Source organism: Cyprinodon variegatus, unplaced genomic scaffold (genome assembly GCF_000732505.1).
Source record: "Cyprinodon variegatus isolate N-32 unplaced genomic scaffold, C_variegatus-1.0 Scaffold830, whole genome shotgun sequence".
NCBI lineage: Eukaryota > Metazoa > Chordata > Actinopteri > Cyprinodontiformes > Cyprinodontidae > Cyprinodon > Cyprinodon variegatus.
The window spans coordinates 4,284-12,250 of NW_015151283.1; positions in this window are offsets into that span (position 1 = coordinate 4,284).

The window sequence follows — 7,967 nt, forward strand, 5'->3', positions numbered from 1 at the left end:
ATTAAGCCTAGCTGCTTTTGTTCATGTGCATCTGATCTTGGTACTACCTCACTCTCAATAGCCAGAGTAGCATCTATAGCAGAAGAAAAATAAGTTTTGCGGTGTAATGGTTGTTCTATGCATCCATGCCCAGCTACTACAGAGAGAACAATTAGAAGAAATACCTGCAGTGTTGCAAATAAAGTTCCCAAAACCGAAGACAGAGTCCTTTCTCTTTTAAGATTGCAACTTTTACCAAGTTAAACCTCAGATGATTAAGGAGGGCTTGACATATTTCTGTCTTTAATCTACCAAAATGAATAAAATTACAAAGAAATGTTTCATCCATCCTTCTATTTATATCAGTCCATTGGTTTGACTTCAAAGGACACTTGTTAAACATTCATCTGAAATTAGGAAAAGCACTATAGTGGTGGAGATCCTCCTAAGTGATACAGGTGCCTAAGACCACTAACTCAGCAGCTACAGGCCGTCACATTTGATTCAGATCATCAAGACATTGCCAATCAAGCATACTCGCCCCTTGGTGAGGTCTTGAGTGGATATGCTGCAGTTTCCCGGCGTGCACTAAGGAACGTTGTCATAGATACTTTTTTTCATCAGTTGTGAGGTGTTTGAGAATTCAAATTTTTAATGTTCTTATTTTTTTGTTGTTGCAATTTGTCCTTTTATTTGTCTTGTCATTGTTCTGTTGTGTTGCTTTTAATGAGGCCAGGTGTAGGATGTCACACATGAAGAAGGGTTATGGGGATTGCTTTTCTCCGTATGCTCGGTCGGGGAGCTTGGTCGATTGCTGGGCCCAAGGCTGAGGAAAGATGTTTTGATAAGAAACCAGAGGTGCAAGGCCCACCAGTGCACCTGATATCTCCTGTGGTCATGCTATATGTTGTATAACCTTTGCGGAGGAGGATATTTGCAATCATGTCATGAAACCTGCTATACAAGCAAATGAAATAAAGGAAGCTGAGCAGAGAGAGCATTCAGAGTTGGGCAGAAGCGGTTAACATCCAAACAACTCTCTCCCCTTTTGTAAAAGCTTTGAAACGTTTACCATGTGTCTGTTTGGTCTCTTATTATAGAAGGTTAAGAGCAATTAGAAAAATAAATGTTGCTTACTAATTCAGGAAATATTTGTTTTATTTCTGCGTTGTAAGGAAGAAAGAGTCAAACAAGGACATGGACTAACATGTCCAACAAGACTTTTACTTAAGATAAAATGGTTAACCTACTTTAAAACTAGTTAGCAATTATATGACCATTTTGTACACCTTAAAGAAAATCACATCTATGACAACTAACAAGTCAAATTTAATTAAGATGTACATGTATTGTATCATATTTTCATTTAAATAATGAATCTTTGATTATTCAAAAGTCAGTTTTAATAGTCCATCTTTGAAGTAATAAATGCATGGACTAGTTTCTCAGCATCACTATATTCTGCACATGAAAAAAGGAAATTCTAGAGACCTCTTTAAAATGGGACTTAAATGACAGATCCTGGTCAAAAAATAACAGCAAGATTTTTTTACTTTATTATCTGAGATCAATTTAATCCCATCCAAATGAAGTGACTGAGTAATCTGCTTCTTTTTCAAAGACTCTGGTCCAAAGACTATAACTTCTGTTTTGTCTGTATTCAGGAGCACAAAGTTAAGTCATCCAGGTCTTTATGACTTCAAGACATGCCTGTAGTCTATGTAATGAGTTAGCTTAATCTGGATTTATAGACAGGGATAGCTGAGTATCATCAGCATAATAGGGGGAATTAATTCGATGCTCTCTATTTTACTGATAGGGAGAATATATATATGTATATATTAAAGAGAATTGGTCCTAGCACTGATCCCTGTGGTACTCCACATGTAACCCTGGAGAATTGGGAAGATTTATCATTAACATGAACAAACTGGAATTTGTCAGATAGATATGATTTAAACTCACTTGGGTGAGTTTGGCAACTGTATTAAAAAGATATCTAGGATTATTCTTATTCCCCTTCTATCAATGAGGAGAAATATGCTGCTCTTTCATTACGAAGGGTCATCTTATACAGCAGTCAACTATTATTCCAGACTAGGTAGGATTCCTGTAGGCATGTAGAGTGCCGTTTTCTCTCCAGTTTCCTAGCATTTTGCTTCAGAGTGTGCAGCTCTGCATTAAACCAGTGAGTCAGCTTTCTATTTTTAAAGTTTTTCTTTTTCAAAGGGGCTTCATTGTCTAAGGCAGTATGCAGAGAACTAGCAACCCCATCAACAAAGTCATCAACCCGTAAAGAGGAGCAAGCCAAACTTTTGCCCTCTGCAGCCCTCCTCAGCGACACAAAGGAGAGAGAAAGTGAAAGAGATTCTTTAAAATTTATAACTGCACTATCTGATAATGATCTACTTTTAGGGGAGGAGGACTCTGTTAAAGAAATCCTGACGGTTAATAAAAAGAGGAAAGGGAGGACAGGGTGGTGAGGAAAATACTCTTATTTCTTCACATTCAAAGCCATATGTCAACACAAGGTCCAAACTACGAAGATGAGAATGTTTGGGACTTTTCAGATTTTTAACAAAGCCAATACTATCTAAGATAGCCTTAAAGGCTGCATTTAAGCTATTACCTTCAACTCAGCATGGATGTTAAAATCCTCCACTATGATTCCCAGTATTATCAGTATTCCACACCAAATCAAATGGGAATTCTGAAAACTCGTCTAAAAATTCAGAATAAGGACCTGGTGGACGATACAAATCAACAAAAAGATGAGGTTTTGTGGCTTTGCAATTTGGATGAGGAAAACTAAGGGTTAAATTTTCAAAAGAGTTGTAATTATTAACTGAACTTGGAATAAACAGTCAGTCAGACTGAAAGATTGTTGCAACTCCTCCTCCTCACCCAGAATATCTGGGAAAATGTGAATAACTAAAAGGAGTTGCCTTATCTATGCTTTATTAAGCATCTTGCTGCAACCAAGTTTCTGTAAGGCAGCATAAATCAAGTCATTAACTAACAAACTTTTTGAAGAACGAGAACTTATGTTAAATAAACCACATTTAAAGGTATTGTGGAGTAGTTTTTAAAAGATTTGCCCTCCCCACTTAAAACAAAATGTGCGTGCAAGAGCATGCATGAGGAGAAATGGCCTTGTGCATGCAATTGCATGTGCATTTTTTTAAGTGTTTAAAATGTGCTGTTCTCATAGCTCATACAACCTTACTGTGTCCCAATACAGTGGCAACTATATAGTGGACTTTATAGCAAACTCAGTTAACTGACCGTTTGGACAGATGATCACTGCTTTTTGCTCCCTAACTCCTCCTCCACTGCGTGGTGCCTGTGCCATGTTTGTTATTAGTCGAAGCTGTCGGGTAGCGACAGCCTATGGCGTCAGTGGGCCGCTGTGACAGCAAATTCCTTAATCCCATCTTCCCAAACACTTCATAGATACTGTTTCTATTACAAACCGCAGCCATTTTCAAAGAACAGCATTGAGAAAGGTGAGCCTCAATGACTATCTGAAAATGTAGCTCACCACAGATATACACCTGAAAGTGAGCATGCGCAGAAAAAGATAGAAAACAGGGCGAGCACCTATAACGGCCTTACATAAAAATATCACTAGAATGATTGACAATTATTTAGATGGTCCTCCCAGAAATAAAATATTATCCTCTATAACTTTAATTGTTTTAACTTTTACCCCAAATGTAGTTATTTTAATTTTAATAAGATCATAATCATTTACTCCTTTGGGATTCTTTTCTAATTTATTTTATTTTGGTCCTGTGCAAGAAACTGTCTAGATGGAGTAATGAGTGTGTTGGGTTAAAAAATGTAGGTTTTGTAAAAGGAAGAACTGAAATTCACAGTAATGGATTTTCATATGGCTTCTGCAGAAAGAAAAGACAGTTGAACCCCAGACTCAAACACACTGTCCCCCACTGGACCTCCTCCGCAGAGCGTTTTATTAACAGAACATGACACATGGTTACAAACAGAGTATTGTTCTGACGGAACAATTGATCAGTTCATAAAGACAGGATGCTCCACTAGAATGACAAGGCAGGATGGTCTCCTGACTGAATCATGAGACAGGAGTGGAGCATCTCATTTCTACAATGTTTCATATGAACACACATTACTTTAATAATCATCATTGAATAAACCTAACAGAGTGGGTAACAGAAGAGAAGCTGCAGAGAGCTTTGTTTAACTCAGACTGTTTCCTGGTCTGCACCTTGGCCTGTCAGGGTTTTGGAGGACTAATAAATTTGGTCAGATTCCTAGAAAGAAGAGCTGCACCATCCAAAGCGGGATGGAGGCCGTCTCTCAAACTTCAATTTCTCATAATTTTTCACATTCTCACAGACGACCTGTGTTGGATAGATCTTAGGCCAGAAATGAGTACATTTATTCTGGCCTGTTTGTTTACTTTTGCAGAATTTTCATTGGGCAAACACACAGCCAACTAATCTCTCCAAACAGCAGTGTTGTGGACCCCATTTATCACAAATTAAACTAGTTTGTTGTTTATTGATTTTTTTATCTGTGTTCTTGTTCCCCTTTTTACATGGGCAGTAAACCCAGTTCAAAAGCAGCCTGTCATGGTCTCATTACGTGAAATTGCATAAAGACTGAACAAAATAGCTATACAAATATATGCGTTTCGTTCATCAAACCACTGTTTGTGTGACCTGATACAGTTCATCATCAGAGATGGCAAAAGTACTCACTTTCCATACTTGAGTAAAAGTACAGATACTTGTGTTAAAAAATACTCTGGTAAAAGTGGAAGTACTGATTAAACTTCTTTACTCAAGTAAAAGTAACAAAGTACAGGCTTGTAAATTTACTTAAAGTATAAAAGTAAAAGTAGAAACCACTTTTTTCATGCCGTTGCCTACATTTTAAATGGATGTCTGCCAATAGGACTAGATCTACGTTGTAGATCTACATTTTCAATCATCTCGTCGTCCTTACTACTATGCTAACGCCACCGCCACCAAGCTGCAATGATTTGCCGCAAATGAATACCGCCGAATCTGTTGATTCATCTTGTAGTGGTGCGTCAAATGCAACGTAGATTCCCATCCAATTAGATTGAATTTGGTATTGAACCAAAACAAGAAAATCAAGGAAAAGCGAGAGCATTTGAAAATATATATACATGTTTTAAGCTAAAAGAAGTAAAGAGCTAAGTTAAAGCTGCAGCAAAACTTATTGTTCACATGTATCAGGGCAGATTTACAGAACAGAGTGTAGAAAACAAACAGGTGCAGATGGGAAGGCTGAGAATGACGTTGCTCTGACACACACACAGAAAAAGCTGATTAACAGGGGAGCAGAAAGGCAGGAAGCAACTCCATATTTGGAGATAGGAAGTAGGGAGTATGATCATTCTGTGGGACTGTCTGTGTGAAACTGTAACATTTTCCCCTATGAAGATAATAAAAAGAGTTGGTGTTGCAGGGGGGGTCAGAGTTGCTGTTCGCAGATGCGTGCTGCTGATGCTCTTCTCCCTTTGCAAAGGCGAATCGAAGCTTTGTTGTCCAGAATTTTTTTATAACGCTCCATCTCAGTTAAGTTACTTGCACTCGAATTAACGGACCCGGGGGGAAACCATGACAGTGTTTTTCAACACATGGAATGTAATAACAAGTAAATGACTTTTTGTTACAATTTGAAAAATAAAGTTTGAATAGTTGGAAGGAAGCATGAGAGGCCCAATTGTTCTGTTTGCAGTCAGAAGACCAGTTTTTCTTGAAAATGTGCTGTTTACAGATGTGTTGCTTTCTTAATGATAGGTCGAAATGGATTTATATTTACATTCAGGAATTTACATAGCGGGTCGACTTACTCCTTTAAACTGCCTTTTTTATTTATAGCTTATGGTTAAGAAGAAGAAATGACACTCCATTGTGAGACAGATTTTAGTTTTTTTCCTCACACCTGTGAACGACACTATTCTTTGTGTGGGATTCTTTGCACTAACTGTTTTTCTGTGGATACAAGTTAATCTAATCCGGAAAAAAAATATATGTCTGGTTGAGTTTTTGCGAACAGTCTTTAGAAATATTTTTTCAGGAGGCATCAACTCGCCACCTACGCTTCAGGAACATCTGCAGTGTGCATAGATTTCAACCACTTAAACGCGCCACAATTTAATCTATCACACCTTCAACTCCAAAGCTACAAAAATACTACACTTATTAGACATACTATTATCACTAAAGGTGGCAGAGGAATAATTAAACATCCAACACAGAAAGCAGGAGTACGGAAGCTGGGAGCGGTCGTACTCGACTTTTTATTTTTCATTTGTCTTCTCGAGATAATGACATAGCCATCTCGTTACCACGGTTAAACCATGAATTATTTTCTCGAGATAACGATAATTATCTTGTTATCACAAGAAAACAGTTATTGATTTCTTGAGATAACAAGATGATTAACCTGCATGAGTAATGAATGAGACTGGGCAACAACCCTGGATTCCCAGTCCAGTCTCGTTACTGCTTGTGCACAAATAATAATTTTTTTTTAGCTTCCTTCTTCTTTTCACTCATTTTCAGGTAGTGGTGGATGATTGGATTGCATGGAAGAAACAAATCAGATTTTTTCTTTTTATGAAAATTTTTAATCTGGACTCATTCTGAGGGTTAATGCATCTTATACCTGTTACTGGCGTTAAAGGTAGGGCTGTTCAGAAAACACCGGTGTAGGTACCAGATCCCCGTGAGTTGTCAGATCTGCTCGGGCCACTGATGTTATTGATTGGCTGAACGTTGCCACAATGACGTAAAACATAGTGGTCGCCCCGACAACGATAATGACAATGCACCATCCATGTGGGAGCGTCTGTAATGTTAGCGTGTGTAATGACTGATGAAGTTTCACCTGATTGTTAACAAAATTTTAAAATATGTTTATGGTGGTCAAAGTAACTTCAAGACCATGATATAAAGGGGGAGAGCAGGGTAGCACTGTGGCTAGCTGTGCTCAGTAGCTAACAGGTTAGCCCATTTTAGCTTGGTCAGTTCACCATATTAAGCCACAGTACTTTTAACTTTCTGTCAACAACAATCGTTTGATTTCTACAAGGAGAATAACTCGTTTTCTTTCTAAAATCTCTACCAAAGTCATTTTTAAGATGTTCCATTTGTCCTCCACTGCCTTCATATTTTAATTAAAAGAATAAGAGGAAGCACAAGACTTTTTGTGCCACCTTGTTAAATAACGGAGGTCATTCTGTTTTAGAGTGCAGTGCTTTCCCTCAAGACTGAGAATGATTATTTTCTACCTTTAGCTACTTTAGATCACAGAGAAAACGTAAAATAATAGCAAATATGTTATGGTAATAATATGTTCAGACCCCAGGAGAGATCTGATTGTTAAAAAATGGGTGCAGAGGAGAAGAAGAAGAAAGAGTCGGAAAGAGTGAAGGGAGGGGAGAAAGAGAAGCACTGTTCTCTGTTTATTCACTGGATTGCCCGTTAGTAGTACGGGCTGGAGTGAAGCCACCAGCCGCCATATTGGTACTCCCTAGTTAGACTGGTCACATTGTGAACGATATGTGTGCTACAGCATCAAACAACGATGATGTTCTCATTTTCAGGGGGGCTTAAGACTCGAGGAAGTCTATAAATCATGTAATATGACATATTATACAAATCCATTACAATAAAATTAATATGTTAATCCAACATAATACAGATGTGCCAAAAGTGCTAAATTGATGATGTACATGTAATATATATTTATTGATGACATTACTGTGTTAATTAAATATTACATATCATTACACGGTATCACATCAAAAATTACAAGCACGTGTCTGTTAATGACATGTAATATATATTTATTGATGACATTACTGTGTTAATTAAATATTACATATCATTACACGGTATCACATCAAAAATTACAAGCACGTGTCTGTTTAATAATGTAATATATATATATATATATATATATATATA